Source organism: Tupaia chinensis, unplaced genomic scaffold, assembly GCF_000334495.1.
Source record: "Tupaia chinensis unplaced genomic scaffold, TupChi_1.0 Scaffold144426_1, whole genome shotgun sequence".
Taxonomy (NCBI): domain Eukaryota; kingdom Metazoa; phylum Chordata; class Mammalia; order Scandentia; family Tupaiidae; genus Tupaia; species Tupaia belangeri.
The window spans coordinates 2,043,016-2,065,790 of NW_006204286.1; positions in this window are offsets into that span (position 1 = coordinate 2,043,016).

Below are 22,775 nucleotides of genomic sequence, written 5' to 3' on the forward strand. Positions count from 1 at the left end.
GGGGGGGGGTGGCCACGCCGCAATCCCTTCTCCTCCATTCTCCTCTTGGGATCTTGGGCACGCGTGCACACACACCCAGCATGAGATTAAGACACCGGGTCCAGGCCTCGAACTGTGGTTGGCTACATGGGAGTCCAGCAACATAGCCATTACGCTAACTGCTGGTCCCCCAACATGTGATCTTTACTCCTTTGTCAGAAATCAGTTTGCTAAACCTTCTAGACTCCAGAAATACTCAGACAAGAAGTCATTTTAAACCTGAGGTGTGTCCTGGTGTGTTCAGGGAAGCTATGCTATTAACTCCATCTTCTAGACTCCTAAAATACTCAGAAAAGATAGGATGAACTCTGTCCTCTCTCTGTCTCTGTCTATCTCACACTCCTCTCTCTTTAAATTTTTTATTTAATTTTTAAACCACTTCTCCTTACCTCCAGTCATTTCTTTCTCTTGCTAATTTCAGAAGCCATTTTAAATCTCAGGTGTATACTGGCATGTTCTTTTTTTTAACCTTAAAAAATTTTTGTGTTCTCTTTTTTGGTCGTTTTTGGCTAGTATTTTTCTTTTCTTTCCTTTTCTTTCTTTTTCTTTTCTTTTCTTTTCTTTTCTTTTCTTTTCTTTTCTTTTCTTTTCTTTTCTTTTCTTTTCTTTTCTTTTCTTTTCTTTTCTTTTCTTTTCTTTTCTTTTCTTTTCTTTTCTCTTCTTTTCTTTTTCTTTTTCCCTTTTTTTTTTAAACCTTACATTCCCACTCTGCTCTTCACTCTACACAGCAAGTGGCTAGATAGGCCTAGTACACAGTAGCTAAGCATCTGAACACTTTTAGAGTCATAGATACCCTCAACGTTTATTGAACCTCCTGCTTTAAGGAACAAACTTCTTTTTATAAATCTGAATTTATAATCTTTTTCTGTGGATACCATGTTGCAAATCACAGTAGAGGAGAAATTTTGTCACATAATGACCAGAAAGCACTGCAGAGGTGCAAGAAATATAAGAAACCAAGAAAATATCTCTCCCCTAAGGGAAAAGGACAATCCTTCATCACCAACAGACAGGACAGTAGAACTCATGTAAATGTCCTATAGAAAATTCAGAATATTCATAGTGACCAAACTAAACAAGATGGAAGCACTGAAAGACCAGAACTCCAGAAGATGCAGGAGAAAAGATACAATGTGTTCCAGGATGTGAGGAAGTTCTTATACAATCTGAAAGAGGAAATATACACCATTAAAAAGAATCAAATGATGCTATTAGAGAAAAAGGCTGCAATTCAGAAAATCAAAACTTCTCTTGAAAATATTGAAAGCAGATTAGTCCATGCAGAAAATCGAATCTCAGATGTTGAAGGCAAAGCTCTGATCTAGTGAAAACAAAAACAAACAAGTAAACAGACAAACAAACCAGAAAATAACCCAAAGAAATGAGAATACTATTTGTGAAATATTAGATATCATTAAACACCCAAACATCCAGATAAATGGTATCTCTGAAGATGAAGAAACTAATAAGGGCACTGATAATCTATTTCATGAAATCCTGGAAGAAAACTTTCCAAATCTAGAGAGGCACTCTAATAACCAGACCCAAGAAATATAAAGGACCCCACATAGAATCAACCCAAGATAATCTTCCTCGAGGCACATCATAACCAGATTGACCAAAACCACAGTCTGAGACAAAATACTAAAATTGGCAAGAGAGAAACATCAGGTTACTTATAAAGATCATCCGATCAGGTTAACATGAGACCTCTCATCAGATATAATGTGAACAAGAAAAAAAATGGGGAATTATATTCAAAGTGTTAAGTGAAAAACAGTTTCAACCAAGAATACTATACCTGGCAAGATTATCCTTTGTAAGGAAAGAAAGGATAAAAACATTCTCAGATAAACAAGACCTGAAAGAATTTGCCAATACCAGACCCGCTCTTCAAGAAGTTCTTAAAGGAGTGCTCTACCAGGAAAACTAAAGACACACATAGAAATAAGAGAGCAAAAATCAACCAAGAAAATGACCAACTAAATGCTAGGGACAAGAAATATCAATAATAACATTGAATGTTAACTTCCAGGATTTAAATGCAAAGATTGGACCACCATAACCCTGCAAATTCAACAGAAGAGAGATTGAACATCAGACTGAATTGGTGAAATAGAAATTTAGGACTTTCAAGTAAAGCATTGCTGATTTGTTTTACTATGCTTTGTTTTCCCAATTTAAGGATTTTGCTTTCCTTTGAGCTGTTGATAGGTTCAGCAATTTGTTAAAAACAAGTTTTTTCTTGGTTATTTGTTTCTTTAAATGGAAATATAAACTTTTTTCCCTTCCTGACTCCTTTGGAATTGGAAATTATCTGGAGAGTGTTCTTATTTTGTGGCAGAAGGGTTATTTGCATGCATAAATTCAATAATACTTGTTGCATTGAATCAGAAATTGGAAATACTCATTATTGGACAGGAGTTTGACTGGAATGTCATATCTGAAGATTAATCAGAAAACTATGGAACTAAGGTAGATCTCAAGAAAGCCAACAGAAGCTCTTGGAAAGATGGTCTGGCACCATAAAAAGTTCTGCCTAGCAGAGAGGATTAGAGAAGCCATGTGAAAGAATTTAAACCAAAAAAATTATCTGGACTTTTCCAGCAAAACATCGTAATCAGTAGAGACTGTAAAAGAGCAACCACAACCAGAGGATTATCTTGAGGAAGACATTGAAGGAAGGAAAAGAGACTGAGTTTTGCTAGCAGATGGTTTATCACAGAATACTTGGTAGGCAGGGCTGAACTGGGAAGGTTTATGTGTGACTTGTGCCCTGGGCGTTTGTTTTTCAACAGTTTGAGTAGTTGATGTGTAGACTCAAAAATATTAAAAACCATACGCTCTCTGTTGTTATAGAGTCACAAACAAAATTACAAGTATTTTGTACATTATCTTTAAAATGCAGTATTTTGAAATTCTGAAAGTTATTTATTAACTTTCAAGAACTATGGAGTATGGGCAAAAATTTTTTGTATCTAAAATAAATGTGGGAAAATGTAAAAATAAATAAATGATAAAAAAAGAAATCAGTTGGCTATATATATGTGTATTTTTCTCTGGATTTTCTATTCTGTTTCATTGATCTATGTGCCTGTTTTTATGCCAATACCATGCTGATTTGATTGCTATAGTCTTATAATATGTTTTGAGGTCTGTTGTGTGATGCTGTGAGCTTTGTTCATTTTCCCAAGACTGCTTTGGTTACTTGGGTTATTTTGTGGTTCTACACAAATTTTGGGATTTTCTCTTTCTATGAAGAACATCATTGGTGTTTTGATAGAGATTGCTTTGATTCTGTAGATTGCTTTGCCTACTGTTGTCATTTTAACCAGGTCAATTATTCCTATTGATTAACATAGGATATTTTTCTAATTTTTGTTTGTTTTCTCATTGGTTTCTCTCACCAGTGTTTATAATTTTAAATATAGGGCTTTTTCCCTTTTTTGGTTAAATATATTTCTACTTTTTTTTGTTAGCAATTGTGAATGAAATTGATTTCTTGATTTTTCTTTCAGTAAGTTCATTACTGGTTTTTGAATATTAATTTCAAATTCTACAAGTATACTGAATTCACTTTTCATTTCTTTTTGAACTTTCAGTGGAGTCTTTAGGTTTTTCTATATATAAGATCATGTTTTCTACACACTGGAGAAATTTGTTTTCCTCTTTTCAAATTTGGATGCCATTATTTCTTTATCTTGTTTAATTTCTCTGGCCAGAATTTCCAGTACTATGTTGAATAAGGATGGTGAAAGTTGGCATTCTTTTCTTGTTCTAGTTCTTAGAAGAAAAACTTCAATTTTTCCATGTTTGGTATAATGTTAGCTGGGGAGTTGTCATACATGACTTTTATAATGTTGAGATATGTTCTATTCCTAAATTGTTTAGAGTATTTATCATGAAGGAATGTTGAATTTTATTTTATCATTTTTTGCTATAAGGTGTGTGTACTCCACAGAGACAGAGACAGAAAAAGAGCGAGAAAGAGAAATCCTCCCTCAGAAGAAATGGCCACACTGCAATCCATTCTCCATTCTCCTCTCAGGATTTTGGGTTTGCACACACATGTGCCTGGAGTGATTTTCAACTCATCTGGTCTGGGATTCCAACTGCAGAGTAGGCTATGTGGGATCAAGTCACCTTAACCTTCGCACCACTTGCTGTCCTGGGATGGTAAATTTCATCAAAACTTTTTTGAATCTATTTGGATGATCACACGGTTTTTACATTCATTCTGTTGGTGTGATGTTTCATTTTTTAAATTTCGTATGTTGAACTATCCTTGGATCCCTAAAATAATTCCTATTTGAGCCTTATATATAATCTTTTGAGTGTGCTTTTAGATTAATTTTTCTAGCATTTTGTTGAGATTTTCACACCTATGGTCAATAAGAATATTGGCCTATAGCTTTTCGTTGTTGTTGTTTCCCTCTTCTGGTTTTGGTATGAAGACAAAATCTGGCCTCAGAGAATGAGTTTTGGAGAATTTCATCTCTCAGGGTGTTTTTGGAAAAGCTTGAAAACAATTGGTGTTAACTCTTCAAAAGTTTAGTAAAATTCATCGGTTAAACTCCTCTGGTTCTGGGCTTTTATTTGTTGGAGATTATTACTGATTCAGTCTCATTGCTCATTATTGATAGGTTCAGGTTTCCTGCTTTTTTCCTAAGTTTCTAGGTAAGTTAGATGGGTAGAGGATTTTACTCATCTCTTCTAGGTTTTCAAATTTGTTGACACAATAATTTATAATTCATAGCAGTTTCTAGTGATCTTTTATAAACCTGTGATTTTAGTTATTATGTATTCATTTTTGTTTCTGGTTTTATTTATTTTATTCTTTCCTCTCTTTTTCTTAATTAGTCCAGCTAATGAGATGCTAATTTTGTTTATCTTTTCAAAAGGTAAGTTTTTCATTGTGTTTATTTTCTGTATCTTTTAACATTTAAATATTTTAAAATTTTATTTATTATTATTGTTATTTTTCAATTTGCCATAGAGCATGCATGCTCACCAGAGATAGACAAACAAAGAGAGAGAGAAAAAGTGAGAAAGTCAGCCACCTAGTTTAGGACTCGAACCATGGTTGGCCATATGGGAGTCCAGCATCTCAACCTCCATGCCAACTGCTGGAACCAATTTCAACATTATTTATCTTCTGGTCATTATTACTTCTTTCCTTCTACCAATTTTTGTTTGATTTCTAGTTTCTTAAGGCTTACTGTAAATTTTATTTGATATATTTCTACTTTTTTGATGTATGTATGCATTGCTATAAAATTTCCTTATAACTATTTTTGCTGTATATGTTTTGTAATGTTGTGATTCCATTGTCATTTGTTTTATGTATATGTTTTGGTATGTTGTGATTCCATTGTCATTTGTTTTAAGATATTTTTAATTTTTGTCTTAATTTATTTTCTTTTACTTTTTAAAATTATTATTTTTTTTTATTTGCCAGAGAGTGCATGCACTTGCTAGAGGGAGAAACAGACACAGAGGGAAAGGGAGAAAAAAATGAAAATGCACTTTCTTCCTATGGGGAATTTCCACATCACAACCCCTTCTTCATTTTCCTCCTTTTGCATTTTGGATTATGCAAGTACATATGCCTTGCATATTTCCCAAGCTGCCAAGTACAGGACTCAAACTATGTAATCAGCCATATGGGATCCAACCACCTTAATCACCACATCACAGGCTACCTGATTTCCTTTTCAGTTTCTACATTGGTCATTCAGAAACCTGTCGCTTAATTTACATGTTTTGGCACAGTTTTCAAAATATTCTTTGTTTTTCATCATTAGTTTAATTCTATTGTGGTTGAAAACAATACTAGATATTGTTTTGATTTTTAAAAATTTGGTGAGACTTGTTTTGTTTTGAAACACATAGTTTTTGTATTGAAACACATAGTCTACTCTGGAGTATACACTATGTGCTGAGGAGAACAGTCTGTAATCTACAGTTGTTAGCTGAAATATTCTGTAAATATCTGTTAGGCCTACTTGATCTACAGTGCTGTTTAATGTCATTGTTTCCTGGGTGATTTTCTCTCTGAAGGATATGTTTAATGAGGACAGTACAGTGTCAAAGTCTCCAATTTCAATTATACTGGATTTTTTTCCTTCATATATAATAATATTTGCTTTATATATTTAAATGTACCAGTGATACATATATATAGTTATAATCATAAGCTCTTGTAGAATTAAACCCATCATCATTAGGTAATGACATACTTTGCTTCTTTTTAATTTTTTACTTTAAAACTATTTTATCTAAGTTAATTTACTCCTGCTTGTTTGTGATTTCTACTTGCATATACTATCCTTTTCTCTCTTAATTTTATGTCTAGTTGTGCTTTGCTAGTGAAGGAAGTTTCTTGTAGGCAGTGAATATTTGGTCTTCTTTTTTTATCCTTTCAGCTAGTCTTGTATTTTTTTTTCTTTTTTGCTGTTTTGCTATTAACATTTCATCGTTATACATCTGTGTTGCATAAATATGGTTTTTCATTGTATGCATGTAATACTTAACAATAAAATCAAAGATATTATCATATATATAATTTTTTAAATAGAGGTTTTCATGTTCTTGTGTCTGTTATGTGTTTCTTCCCTTTGCCTTCTCTCTCCCACCCTCACCACCCTAAACCATCTACTCACCTACCTTACATCCTCTGACATCTACATTTATCCTCCCAACTATCATATTTTTAGATCTTTCAATTTCTGCCATAGAGTGCATATGCCCATTGAGTGGGCATATAAAGTGTATGTCTTTCAGAGTCGTGCATACTTCAGTTAATGTTAAGTCTTCTACATTCATCTACTTTGAATTAAATGATAGGGTCTCATTGATCCTTATGGCTGAATTTGATTCCAGAATATATATGTGCCACATTTTTTCAATCCAGCCATAAGTTTTCAATTGAGGCATTTAATGCATTTATATAAACCTTAGTATTGATAAGTGAAGACTTAGTCTTGTCATTTTGTTCATTGTTATCTGTATCTTTTGGCTTTTTCTTCCTCTCTTACTGTTTATCATTATGCTTTTTTTCTGTAATGATAAATTTTTATTCTTTTCTTTTCTCATTTGTTTATTTACACTACCAGTGAGTGTTATACTCTCGTGTTTTGATGATGACAGTTGTCATCCTTTTGCTTCCAGATGTAACACTCCCTTAAGTATTTCTTCTACAGATGCTCTAGCAATAGGGAATACTCTCGACTTTTGCTTCTCTGAAAAGGTTTCTCTTCTTCAACTCTGAAGGACAGATACACTAAGCATTCTGTGCTTTAGTATGGAAGTTCTTTTTTCTCTTTTAGGACTTTGAACATATCATCCTGTTTGCTCCTAGCTTGAAGAGTTCTTTCTGCAAAAGCCATTGTTAATCCAATAAGAATTCCTTTATATGTTACCTTATACTTTTCCTCTTGCTGTCTTGAAAATGTACTCTTTGACTTTTGACAATTTGATTATAATATGCCTCAATGAAGATTCGTTGGTTTCAATTTGTTTGGAGTTCGTTGTGTTTCTTGTATCTGATTGATTGCATCTCTTGCAATACCTGTTAAGTTTTCAGCAATTATGTTTAATGAAGTAAGCTTTCTGTCCCTATTTGTATCTCTTCTCTTTCTGGAATTTCTATAATTTAAATATTTGTCTACCAGATGGTATCACATTAGTCTCATAGGCTATTTTCATTCTTTTTTTAAATTTTCTCTCTGAGAAACACTAAAGACTTATTTTCAAGTTCAGAGATTCATTCTGCTTGTTCCAGTATGTTTTTTTTGTTTGTTGTTTTTTATTTTTTTAAATTTTATTCATTGAATTATTTAGTTCCAAGATTTCTCTTTAGTTATTGTGATTTCTAATCTTTTTTGAATTTTTCTTCCAGGTTATGAATTTTTACCCTTGATGTCATTAAATTATCTATCTGAATTGCCTTATGTCTTTCCAAGTTTCCTTAGGATCATAATTTTAAATTTCTTTTCAAACATTTCCACAATTTTTTTCTTTTTTTTTTTTTTTTTTTTTAGAGGTTTTCCCTATAGGGTGTGTGCGCTCGCCAGACAGACAGAGAGACATAGAGATAGAAAGTGAAAAATCACCCCCAGGGGGGATGGTCATGCCGCAATCCCTTCTCCTCCATTCTCCTCTTAGGATCTTGGGCACGCACACACACGTGCCTGGCATGAGTTCTAAGCCACTGGGTCCGGGACGTGAACCGTGGTCGACTATGTGGGAGTCCAGCGACATAAACATGACGCTAACTGCTGGTTCCCATCTATTTTTTTTTTTAAATGGAGATTTTTTTGTATTCTTTTTTAGATGTCATGTTTTGTTGCCTTTTTGTGGTTTTTTTTTTTTGTATCTTTATGTTTATATCTGTGCATCTAGTGAAATAGTTGCCTCTTCAGATTTTATGGAGTAGTTTTCTTTTATATTTGTTTATTTATTTATTTATTTTTAATTTGACCAGAAAGAGACAGAGCGAGAGCGAGAGGGAGGGAGAGAGAGAGAGAGAGAGAGAGAGAGAGAGAGAAAGTGAGAAAACAAGTCACCAGGTCCAGGACTCAAACCATGGTCAGCCATGTGGAATCCAGCAATCTTAACCACCGTATCACCTGGCTGGCCCAGATTGTTTTTTTTAGAGAGATTTTTTGCTATAGGCCTCCTTTAGTGTACATTGGGTAGGATACTTTGATTTTGGTTTTGGGTGGACATGATAGTATAATCGCTATATGATTTCATCAGCTTTAATAAACTATTGAGTCGTTGGAAAAGTAATGATATATTTTTCTATGCAAAAATGCATCATTACTTTTCCAATATAATGGTATCTATGAGTGCTTTAGTCATCCATCTTTGCTAGGGACAGCGATTGCTGAGAGGGCCAGAAATTGCACACAATGGCAGGGGTAGGGAGAACAGTGATATGATCTCCAGAGAGCATAATGGTATCTATGAGTGCTTTAGTCATCCATCTTTGCTAGGGACAGCGATTGCTGAGAGGGCCAGAAATTGCACACAATGGCAGGGGTAGGGAGAACAGTGATATGATCTCCAGAGAGCACACAGGAGTTTCTGTGACCCAAGTCCAGTCAAGGATATAGTTTCTTGTGGCTGAAGAGGCCAGTGGAGCCAGTTTTCAGCCCCTGCCAAGTATGTGCAAGTGACTAGAAGCCTGGGTATGGCAAGTGCCTAGAAGCCTGGGTATGGCAGAGATGCATTTGCCTTCAGTAGAAGAGGTTACTGGAGCTGGGCCACTTCCTGGTGAGTGTGGGAGAGCCCCTGTGGTTTGGCTGAGAACACAGACATGGTTTTTAGCACTTGCAGGCGTCAGTAAAACCACCTGGTAGCAAGTCCACAATAGCACTTATAGCTCTAGCAGAGGTGGGAGCAGTCATGGTTACTTGCAACAGCAGTGATTGTTGAAGATCACCTGTAGTCCCTGAGGAGTGCACATGATTTTTAGTAGCCATACAGGTATAGGGGCTAAGAGTGAGAAGCCCTCACCCTCATGTTCATTAGTTCACCTGATCCTGGGGGCAGTCTTTGTACTGCACTGGACTATCTATGTCTTGTAATGTATAATGGTACATGGACTTAGGTAGCAATGTCACAGCCATATGATTTAGTTTAATTGGCATAGTAGCATTGCAGGAGCTCATATGGACTTGATAGGATGTTGGTGGGTTCTTGGAATTGTGGAGGAACACATGCTATTGACCCTCAGGGCAGGCTTCAGTCTAGTAGTGATTATGTTCTCCAATCCATAACACTGTGGGTCTCGGAAGGTTGGGAGGCTCTGCCAATGTTTCTTTTCTGGAATCATGCAGCCTCATGGATTTTAAGAAATTCTCTGCACCAGGATCATGGCTATGAGCCCACAGGATCCTCTCACAGTCAGGACTCTTGTCATCTGTAGTTGTAATAGGGATTGCCAGGGATTACTCACTTACACTTTTCTAGTGATGAGAAGTTTTTCTCAGCTTCAGGCTTATACTTGACCAGGTATTTTGCTTTCTTCCCTATGCCATCATTCTGAATTTTCACACTTAAGAAGACTTTGGTCATTTCGTTGCTCAATTCCAATGTTCTCCTTTACATACCCCACTTGAAATGCATTTATTTGTTTTGTTTCTCTATGTGGAAAAGAGGAGTACTGGGTTCCTCTAGTCAGCTATCTTGATATTTTCTTCATATATACACACACACACTCATATATATATATATATATATGTAATTTTTATCATCAAATAAAACTGAAATTATTTATCACATACAATGTATTGTTTTGAAATACATATACATTATAAGCTGACTAAATCAAGCTAGTTAACATAAATTACCTCACGTATTTATCATTGGAGGGGATGAAAACATTTAAAATTTCTACTTTTAAAAGATCCTGGAGTTTCTCAAATTCATCCACCTCTGTTCCGAGTCATTATAAATTCAGTCTCAAGTTTGACATTTTCAAGATGATTGCTAACTTTTTAGACTATATGATGTCGCTGCCCGTGACGCTGCCGCGAACAAAGGACACACACCAAGCGGTTTCTTCCTTTCGTCCCTTTATTTTCCCCTGAGGTAGTCAGTTGTCCGCTGCCCCGCGCCCCGAGACGGGGCCAGAATAAAAGGAGTAAAGTGGCCAATCAGTGTAGTGTACACGTGTACGGAAGTGCATATAGCCTATCATATGGGCCATATGTGAGAGTCCCGTGCTGATCATGCGACTTGTTATTGGCTAGACTCCAAGTGCACGCGTTCCGGGTAAGAAACTTCTAGGAATCTGTTTACTCTTTACGCGAGTAAGAGAGTTCCGCTCGGCGCCATCTAGTGGCGCGGTCCGCGGTAGGGCATTGTCGCCCTCCACAATATGAAGTATCCAGTACAAGACTCAAACATGTGAAAATGCAACTTTATTACCCTCTACCTGAAATTTGCTTTGGTTTTGGTTCTTGATTTTACACTTCTGTGCTGGTAGCATCAGTTGATATGACTCCCCCATTTGACCACATAGGCAATGCATGGTGAGTGCTGCAGAGGAGCTTGAGGATATATTCCTTCTGGCTTAGCAGCTATAATGACTCTCTCAAAACATTGTAAAATGCATTGACAATGTCCTTGGGGTCTATATAATCCCAAATATAAATGATCAATTTAGGAGCTTTTCTAACAGGTTCTCTCAATGCACACTGTGGTGACATTCTGATAGACACATTGGCTTTCATTTTTTGCTTAACTTCTATGCTCCTTATATGAGACCACTCTGAATATTATGTACACAGCATAATAATCAAGAAACTGGAAACGGGAATAAGAAGGCTATTCCAGATTCTCAACAGTCCACCGTACCATTTCTACATAATAGTAACTGTCTTGTTTTGGCATAGAGCACAATGTCAAATGATGGGTTTTGAGCACCTAGTATTGATTCTTCCCTTCTTAAGAGAACTTCTGGTTTTGTTATGGGTGGTAAAATATGTGGTTTAAAAATAATTCTCACACTTGCATGCATCTAGTAGACTTCTATGTGATCTAGTCCTGGTCAATGGGATATAAATGAAAATGCGCTGAGAAATTTTGGGTGATTTTGCTCTTGAGGTCATGGAGATAGAACTCCAACCTCTTCCTTTAGAAGCTTTATTTATTTATTTATTTTTGTCATCAATGAAAAATATTAAGAATGAGGACCAGTACGTGGGATAATGAATGGTTATGTTGCTGGAGTCCCCTGTAGTTGACACTGAACTGTCCAATAGACAGTCTGACTTAGCCAGTTTACATTAGCCAGTATTGAGTATTAATCAACCTAATATTAGAATAGACACATAAAGAAAATGGCCATGAGAGACAGATGGAGGCTACTCATGGGTTTAACAGAATGGACTCTCACTTACTAACATGAACATTGCTACTACTGCCTCTGAATATATAATATGCTGATTAGAGAGACCAATAGTGTAGCTCCAGCCTGGCATCATTCTTCAAGAACAATGAACCATTTAGTGTCAACTTGACTGATGGTTTTCTAGCCTGAAAGGGCCAGACCTTTTTCTAAAACACATAAAGAATCTTCAAAAAGTTCATGAAAGTTATTATGAAAAAACTATGCATGGATTTGAAAATATTTTTACAATAAAATAAACTCATACTTCAATTCCATTTTTAAACAAACTTCTTGAAACCCCCTCATATAAACCCATACTCCAGATATTAATTTGTGTTTCCTTGGCACAGTGCCTCAGTTCCACTATTTAAAGGTTTAAACTAAAATAGTGTTTTATTTTTTAGCATAATACATTACGTAAACCAGTGCAGATCAAGGGATCCCCTTTGCAGCAAAGGAGGAATAGATGAGATCCATTGGTTGTATCCCATACTTCACCACCTAGAAGTTACTGACCTGATAGAAAGTTTAAATAACAGTTGAAATGCCATCCCTGAAGCAGTCCTCAGCAAGGATAAGAGAGCTATCCTTCATGATATAGCACATAGACTCGATGAAAGACCTTTATAGAATATTGTCTTCCCAGTAAGAGTATAGGAGTCTAAGAACCAGTGGATGGAACCACACTGGTTTTGTTTTCAATTATCCCAGACAATAAACTTAGAAAATTTGTCCTTATAATATGCACGACTCTATGCTTTTAGGATTATGGGTCCTAATCCCCAAAGGAAACACATTTTTGTTTTGTTTTATTTTGTTTTCCCCAAGGGACACATTAATCCTACTGAATTACAGCTACAACAGCCAGCTGTTATTCAGCAATTTGTGTCTAGTGACCAGCAGGTAAGGAAGAGAATCAATATGTTGAAAGATTATCTTGAAAATTATTATGGGATGGGGTACCAGCAGGTTGCATGGTGGTTAAGGTGCTGGACATTCCCACATGGCCGACCAGAGTTCGAGTCCTGAATCTGGTGGCTTGCTTTCTCACTTCTCTCTCTCACTCTCACCTTCTGTCTCTCTGGTCAAATTAAAAAAATTAGTGAATGAATAAATAAAATTAAATAAATAATTATTAAAAAATATTATGGGATGAAACTAATGCTAACAATAGGGACAGAAAGAACGATTTGTGTTATTCAGGTGATCTACTTGAATTTTTTTTTTAATTCCCTTGGCAAATTGTGACAGTGAAGGGACAATGGAAGCAATCCAAGCCTGAGAAGGTTATGGTGACCAGGAGTTCCTCTTTTTTCAAGAATAAGTGTCTGTGCCTTTCCTGGATGATCCACAATCAATGACTGATCCAGCACTTGCTGATTCAGCCTAGTGCGGAACAACTTTGATGGACTTTTAATACTCCAGAGATCCCATCTAATTTCCAAGTCTTTATTTGGCCTGTATCTCAGTCAACTTCTGCCTATGTCTGATCATGCTTTCTTCTCTTTCCTTCTACAGGTATTATTTCCTAAATAAATATCATAAAAATATATTTTTTCTTGATACTAAATTCTGAATTTGACAGCGAATATTTGACTTACTAATATAAGTCTTTCTACACTTTGTGTTCTCCATTTTACAGTACAGAATATAGAGCTGAGCCTGTTACCCTAGGGTGATACAGGAATGAAATATGTATGCTAAGGTTAGTAGTGTCAGCAAACAGATGACTTTTGGAATATTAATGAATTAGATCTAGGACTGTTTGTTTCTTTATTTTTGTTCATAACCCAGGTAAGAAGCTGACTAATTTGAGACTTTTTCAACACTGTCCCCTAGAAGCAGAAGATGAAGGTATAAAGTCCTCAAGTTTAAAGAGATAATCCAGTCCACTATATTCGCTTGTTCTCAGATGTGTTAAACTCTGTACATCAAAGTTTACTCCACTATTCCTTGCCTTATTTGAAACATTCATTGTAGAGATTCAATAATGGGACAACATCAATGTAAATATGGAAAAAAGTGCCTGCCACTATTTTGACAGTAGAGATCTCTGAATCATATGAAATAACTTGTCTTTGAAAAAGAACATGTGAAGATATACCACATTTTCTTTCTATTTAATCTACGTAAAATTTTATTTTTTTCGAATCCTAGATTTTGAGTGTTAATTCAAATGACAATATCTGTGATGTTGGGGATAAACTGTTATTACCGATAATCATCATTTCATTAAATTATGTTCTTTTTCAGGGTCTAAATAGAATCTGTGGTTAGATGCCACTGAGAGTACATAACCACAAGAAATTTAAGCCTGCCCAACCACAGGAGGAAACTCAGAATCTCCAGAGGCACAAACTTTAATACCTAGAACTCAGTAATTAAACCAGGGCTATATTCTTTTTATTGTGTGTGGGGAGTGTCTAGGAGAGAGAGTGGTTGGTATGCATGTAAAAGCACATGGAGCTTCCAGGTCTGGGACTGGAACTACAGAGTCAATCATGTGGGATCTAGCTGCCTTATCCTCCACACCACCTGCTGGTCCCAGCCATGGTATATTCATGATAGGAGATAAAATAGAAATACATTGTAAGTCACTCATGGTTTTATAATCTCTCTCTCTCTCCCTCTTTCTCTTAGGAATTCTTTTTAAACCTTTTTTTCCTCACATGTCTGCTTTATTTTTCTCATAAAAATTTTAATGTTAGCTGTGATGTCATAATAGGCATTTTAAATGAGAAGTTATTGGGCTCAGCAAGTTGTGCAAGGGTTAAGGAATTGAAGTCCCACATGGTTGACCACAGTTTGAGTTCTGGACCTGGTGGCTTGAAAATCATGCTGGGCACATGTGTGTGCATGCACAAAATCCCAAGAGGAGAATGGAGGAGAAGGAATTGAGGCATTGCCATTCCCCATGGGGTTTGATTTCTTACTTTCCCTGTTACGGTCTCTCTCTCGCTGTCTCTCTCTGATGAGAGAGACAAAAACCTAAGAATAATTAATTAATTAATCAATTTAATTAAATAAACAATGAACTATTTTCTAATGGAAGTCTAACTGAGGAGCAGAAAAATAGATATTGAGAAAAATGTTTGTAACGCCATTAACTATTTCTACCATCCAATTCTCCTTTTCTTATACTTCCTTTTTTAGGATTAAAAGGGATTTCTATGTAGCTATGTTTTATCTAAAGATCATCATTTAAGCTTCACTCCATAGATATTTTAATTTATTATAAGGTAATTTTGAAATTACTTCTTTAAATCTTTATTAGAAAGTTTTTCAACCTCATAATATCTATTCAATGCTCTTAATTCTCTGACCAATGCAGTGTCATGTTTTTAGATCTCCAAACACAGCAATGTACAACAATGACAATTTTTCATCAGCAATTAGGGATGAAATGGAAAAGAATAGTGAAGAAATTCACCAGGAAAGTATTTGGTGCTGAATTTAGGAGCTCATAAAATATAGTCCTAGAGCAGTGCAATAACAAAATAAGTTTTGATTAAAAGGTATTAGCTTGAAATTTCCACTGTATTAGATTATTTAGAAATATGAATCCCCATTGCGGTTATTAGACTGAAAAGGAAGATTTTTAAATACTGCTGGTTCTGTATTCTTCAAAGTAGAAGTGAATTAATATGCCATTTTAAATCAAAGGGGCATAAGTCTCTAATGAAAGATGCTTCTTAGAAACCATAAAATATGCATTTTAGTGTTTCTAGTATTTTTCAAACAATTTCACTACGTTTTGTTATTCATCTATTACTACTAGCATCATAAATTCAGAAAGACATTAGTAGAATATTTTTTCTTTAATTTAATGAGAAAAAGAAACTATTCATTTGCAGTGTGAAGGACTTTCATCTAATTACTTTTTAATTTAATGTCTAGTAGTAACCTGTATATACTCTAAGGTTCTTATAGTCTAGTTTCTTTAGAAATGAAAATTAGATTCACTGAATGACAGATTGCTATTCCTTACTCACACACATTGTAATGGTATCAACACAAATTAAACATCTGAATACACAACACTAGTTTGCTTGTATCATATAATGAAACATGATTTCCCTATTCAATACCCTAAGACTTTAATTTAACAAAAGCGTGACCTCACAGCCTTGCTGAAATTTACCAAAATATTCAAATTTCTGAATAACAAAGTTGGTTGTGAATAGAGTAATATTGATTTTAGCACAATAGCACATATTTGACACATTCCTTTTTATATAAATAGTCAATAGAACTCTAGCTTCCTAGTAATAACAGAATAAATAAGATTTGCACAAAGGAGAACATGTTTTCTCATTTATATATAACTGCACAAAGATATGTAAGAGCCCTTCATGTGTGTATAGTGGTATAGGCCACACTCTTCTCATGAGATTTTAAGAAGAAGCATTAGACTAAATATTTTAAGCACTCTCATAAGCCTTTATGTCCATGTGTATCAATAGTGAAGCTAAAATTTTAATATCTTCAATTAGAAATTATATATAAATGTCTTAGCTTTCAGTGGGTCAAAATAAACTCATTGTTTAAAGAGATTTTTTTGGTATTGGGTATGTGTGCTTGCCAGAGACACAGAGAAAAAGTAAAAAGTCACTCCCCAGGAGGGATGACCATACCACAATCCCTTCTCTATTCTCCTCTCGTAATTTTGGGCATGCATGCACATAAACCCTACGTGATTATCATGCTGCTGGGGTTGTCAATAGAACCATGGTGGTCCATGTGAGAGTCCAGCACTTTAACCACTACACCACCTTCTGAACCCAGAAACCATTGATTTTTAACCAATTTTTTTTTTTTTTTTTTTTTTTTTAGCTTAAGGGTAACTTTCAGTGGAATGGTACTACCAGGTCATAAAATTTCACAGAATGCCAGAAGAAATGGTAATAAGGATTAAAAGTTATGGTTGTAATATCTGTCATAAAAATGACTTTCTGATTTCTTCTAAAGAAAGTAAACAATCTCTTTGACAGAAAAGGAGAAAAAGTAAATACCAGTTATCATAATAACGCAAATGTTAGAATTCAGTATTGCTTTAGGTAGTGATATTATTTCATGCAGAAATCCTCCTCTCTCTCATTCTCTTCTTTCTTTTGTATTAATAATGTGTTAGTTATGCATTCAAGGCAGCCTTGATTATAAATATTTATTTAATAATAAATATGCCTAATGACAGCTGAAAACCTGTCAACAACCTTCTCTTTGATTTTGAAGTTTGATTCAACTCAACTAATATGTAACTACTATTTTCCAGAACTACTACACATTGAGGTAGACGCAAGAAGGATAAAACATTGAAGTGTCCGTAAACCATATTCAACATAGTGAGTACTTCAGTCTCTCTCCCAAAATACCTCTTTCCATTTTACTGAGATTTCCTGATAAGTAGGTAACTATGTACCCAGACAGTTACAGTCTGAGAACAGTACACATTCTATTTCTTTTCTTCTGTAGGCTGCCACTTAAATTTTAGTACGGCACGTAACAAGATAGGCAAACTGAAGTCAAGGTGTGATATTTCTCGTAAAAAGATTTCTTAATTAATTGTAAACTCTATCAAATATTAGAATATGCAGTTAAGGGTTTTAATGCAGAAATTAAGGGGGCCAGATTCCCCATGGCCATTTGAGATTTGAATCCTGACCCAGACAAAAGTCTCACATTTTATACAAATATAATTTAAACATGGACCACAGACGTAAAATGCAAAATTTAAAAAACTTTCATAAAACTACATAAAGAAAATCTTCAAAATCTAGGACTCAGGAAACCATTCTTAGATATGGTACCCAAAATATAAAATCAAAATTTGATAGGCAGACCATCAAAATTGACATTTGTTTTATGAAAGACTATGTAAAGAAAATGAAATTATAAGCTGTACACTGGGAGAAAATGTTTGTAAACTCCATGTTACATACTGAATTGTGCCCCTCTCTCACAAAAATTACTTGTTAAAAATTCTAACTTTTGGAGCTGGTAGGTGGTGTGGTGTTTAAAGGCAATGGACTCCCATGTGGTTGACTACAGTCAAAGTACCAGACCTGGTGGCTTATTTTTTCTCATTCCCTCTCTCTCTCACTCTGTCTCTCTCTTTCATCAAACTGGAAAATAATAATAATAATCAATAAAGATAAAAAAATAATTCCAAAAATATTCTAACTTCCACTTCCTCAGTAAGTAACAATATTTACAAATAAGGTCTTTTGTTTTAATGTAATAAAAGCACTTAACATGGTATCTACCTTCTTGATAAATTTTTAGGTGCTCAATACACCTATTACCTATGGGCACAATGCTGTATGGCACATCTCCAGGAAAAAACATTGATATTGTGTAACTGAATCTTTGAAGGTGATAACATTAGAATGAGGCTATTATAAGGGGGACAGTAATCCAGTATGACTGGTGTACCTGCAAAGGAAGAGGAAGAGACCTCGGGGTGTCCGTGTCTAGGTGAAGAGGTAGCAAGAGAGTGATTATCTACAAATCAAGAAGACAGGCCTGAGAAAAAAACAATCCTGCCACGATCTTGGACTTCAGTCTCCAGAACAGTGAGAACATAAATTTCTGCAGATTAAGTCATCTAGCTTATGTTATTTTTGTAATGACAACTCTATCAAATGTACATTTTCAAATCTAACAAAAAACTGTTATCTAATACTCTACTATCTAAAATATATTCAACAAAAGACAACTGTAAAGAACTCTAAACATTTAACAGTTAAGTATAAAGAGAGGGCTGTCTTCATGATCAAGTGATGAGGTGCTGCTTAAGAGAAGCTTGGTCCCATGTGGTGATCACAGTTTGAATCCCCAGCTCAGTCGGCCTGCAACGCAATGTTCATGTACATGTGCCCAAGGTCTGGAGGACTAGAGGACTGAAGAAAGAGGTTCACGGCACCATCAGACCCTGTCAAGGATGCCCATATCTCTTTCTTTCTCTCTCTCTTGGGGATGCACATGCTTTATAATGAATAAAGGGGAAAAATTTAAAATACAAAGAGAAAGTGGAAAAATATGTGTACAGGTATTTTATTAAAGATATAGAGAATAAAAAAAGAACATGAAAAAAATTTAGTATCATTAGACATTAGAGAAATACAAATTTAAGCTACGAAGAGATATTTCTATATGCTCATGAGAATAGGTAAAATATAAAAAACATGACAACATGAAACGCTTATAAAAATGCAGAGAAATTGGATCACTCATACATCGCTCCTAGAACTGTGAAATGGTAGCTACTCTATAACGTGGTTTGACAGTTTATTTTAAAAAACTAAACATGAAAATAATAATATAGCATAGAAATTATATTCCTGAGAATTTACCATAGAGAAATTAATTTATGTTCACTGAATAAATTGTTACTTAAATTTATAATAAACGATTTTAAAAATCCCAGATAGTCTTCAATGAGTGAATGGATAAACAAACTGCAATGCATATATACCATGGAATACTACTCAACAATAAAAAGGAATGGACCATTAATACAGAACAATTTGGATAACTCTCAGGGAACTATGCAGAATGGAAAAATACAATGTCAAAAAGTTACATAGTATTTAATTCCAGTTATGTAACATTCTTGAAATGACAGAGTTATAGAAATAGATAATAGAGGGACCAGCAGTTAGCGTAATGGCTATGTCGCTGGACTCCCATGTAGTCAACCGCAGTTCGTGTCCCAGACCCGGTGGCTTAAAACTCACGCTGGGCGCATGTGCATGTGTGCCCAAGATCCCGAGAGGAGAATGGAGGAGAAGGGATTGTGGTGTGGCCATCCCCCCGGGGGATGATTTCTCGCGTTCTGTCTCTCTGTCTCTCTCTGTCTGTCTGGCAAGCGCACGCGCTCTATAGCAAAAACCTCTCCAAAAAAAAGAAAAGAAAAGAAAAGACAGTATGAGGGTTCTTTTGTAGTGATGGAAATGTTCGTTTGTTTTTTGGAGTGTTTTTCAAACCACCATGTCCTGGACTTGAGTTGCCATAGTCGACCATGTGGGTTTGAGATGCCATCTATTGGCCCTGAGAATTGTATTCTTAATGTGATTTTTGGTTTATTCATTGCAAGAGCATGCAAATACAATTGATTTTTAATTTTTTTTTAAATTTGCCAGAGGGTGTGTATGCTCATCAGAGAGAAAAATAGGGTAGTAGGCAGTGAGAAGTTGAACCCCACGGGGGACTACTACACCTCAATCCCTTCTCCCTCATTCTCCTTTTGAGACTTGGGCATGCACATGCATGTACTTGGCATGCTTTTCAAGCAACCAGTCCAGGACTCAAACTGCACAGTCAACCATGGGTATCTAATCACCTTAACCACAATGCCACTGGCTAACCCAATGATTGAATGATTATTTTTCATTGAAACATAATTATTATGCATTTATATGGGCTACAGTCTGGTATTTCAATGTGTGGAATTTGGGTAATTAGCATATTTAACATCATAAATATTTATCATTACTTTGTGCTGGTAACATTCAAAATATCCTCTTTCAGCTATTTCAGTATATACAGTAAATTATTTTTAATTATAGTGGCCTTACTATGCTGTAGAGCACTAGAACTTACTTCACTTATCTGACAGTAATTTCATATCCATTAACCAACATTTCTCTCTTCCCCCTCCTCAATATTATTCCCAGCTTCTAATAACTGCTATTCTCTACTTCCATAAGGACAATGATTTTAGTGTTTTCATACAAGTAAACATGTTCTCTTTTGTGACTGACTTATTTCACTTAGCACAGTACCCTCCAGGTTCATCTATGTTGCTTTAACAGAGAAGATTTTATTCTTTCTAGTAGCTTAGTAGTATTTCATTGTGCCATGATCCGCAGGGCTGGACATGTGCCCTGAGTGGTGGCAGCTGTGGATTAGTGAGTAAACATAAACAAAGCACACAAAGACACAAGTACAGAAAAGCAGGTATCAGGTGGTCTTAACTCTTCTGATGGAGACAGCCATGCCCTGAGCCATTCCCAGGTTTATTCTTTTAAAGGGTGAAAAAGGGAGGAAGGGGAAGTAGAATGCCAAGTCAGTTGTTTTCAGATGTTGATCCAGCTGAAGATGTGAAGATCTCTGGTGCCATATAGTTCTGTGTAAGTTTTCTCTTATCTTCTTAGGCCTTTTCTGATTAACACATGTGGCTGCTTTTAACCAGAAACAGATCACATATTTGTTTGTTAATGGTGTTCCTTTAACCTTGCAAATGGAAGTTCAAAGAATCATGTTTCTGCATATGTCTAAAGGTCACCATTGTGTTGCCCAAATTGGCCATCCTCTACACCCTTGTATGTATATACACCATTTTTTTATCCATTCATTTGTTACTGGAAACTTATTTTAATTCTCCATCTTTTTTTTTTTTTGAGAGGTTTTCGCTATAGGGCGCGTGCGCTCGCCAGGCAGACAGAGAGAGACATAGAGACGGAAAGCGAGAAATCACCCCCCAGAGGGGATGGTCACGCTGCAATCCCTTCTCCTCCATTCTCCTCTTGGGATCTTGGGCACGCACGCACACGTGCCCGGCGTGAGTTTTAAGCCACCAGGTCCTGGACGCGAACCGCGGTCGACTACGTGGGAGTCCAGCGACATAGCCATTACACTAACTGCTGGTTCCCTCCATCTTAGCGATTGCGAATAAGGCTAAGAGTGTAGATATCTTTACTACACACAGATTTTTATTCTTTTTTTATTTATATTGTTAAAAGAAAAATTAATTCGATAGAGTTTTATTGAGCAAATGTTAGCACAATTTAAATCGGACAGTTGTTTCCAGACTTCCAGACAACTTTGGCCAGTCTTGTGGTCAACTCTGCATTTAAGTCAGTGGAAAGGGAAAGGGGCGTACAAAAACCATTAAGTGAGGGAGTGAAATATAGAAAGCAATGGTTACATACTGAGGTTTGTCTCTATTAACACAGTTTAAAAGACAGGATGCTTGTGATTGACTGATGCCCAGTTGCTGTGATTGGGCTGTAACCTAGCAACCAGTTCAGGAAAAGAGCCTAAGGTAAGATTTCAGCTTATCCTTAAGAATCAAACTGTGGGTCTACAAAAGCTGTTTTATGCCCAAAATATTTTAATTTGACAATTTCTGAAAGAGACTGCTGGTGGGACCAGTAGTAATAGTTATGTCACCAGATTTCCACATGGCTAACCGTGTATGGAGTCCTGGACCCAGAGGCTTGAAACTCATGCCAGGTGCCATGTGTGTGTGTGCCCAAAATCCTGAGAGGAGAATGAAGGAGAAGGAATTGCCATGTGGCCATCCCTTCAGGGGATGATTTCTTGCTTTCTGTTTCTCTGTCTCTTTCTGTCTCTCTGGTAAGTGCACGCATCCTATAGCAAAAATCTCTCACAAAATTGAAGTGGGACTGCTGAATCACCTGTCAGTACTATTATTGCTGTTTTCTTTAAGATTATTATTTATTTATTTGGGGAGGGAGGGAGAGAGTTAGAGAGAAAGAAGGGTACCCTCAACATATTTCACAATGCTATGAATCACCCTCCTCCACAAACACACACACCTTCTAGCTAGCCAAGATCATAGTTACAACTGCGAGCCTTCCTCATGAGTTCAGGATGACCCAGGATCCAAACTCTATACCTTTTCATGTGACTCCAGTATTGTGTACCAGTACTCTACCACTTGTATCACTAGAGTTGGTCAATTAGTTTTTTGAGAAACCTCCATACTTATTTTCATAATGGCAGTAATAATTTACAATATCACCAACAGTATAAAAAAAAATCCCTTTACTCCCTACTCCCCATCCTCACCAGTATTTGTTACTTTTTG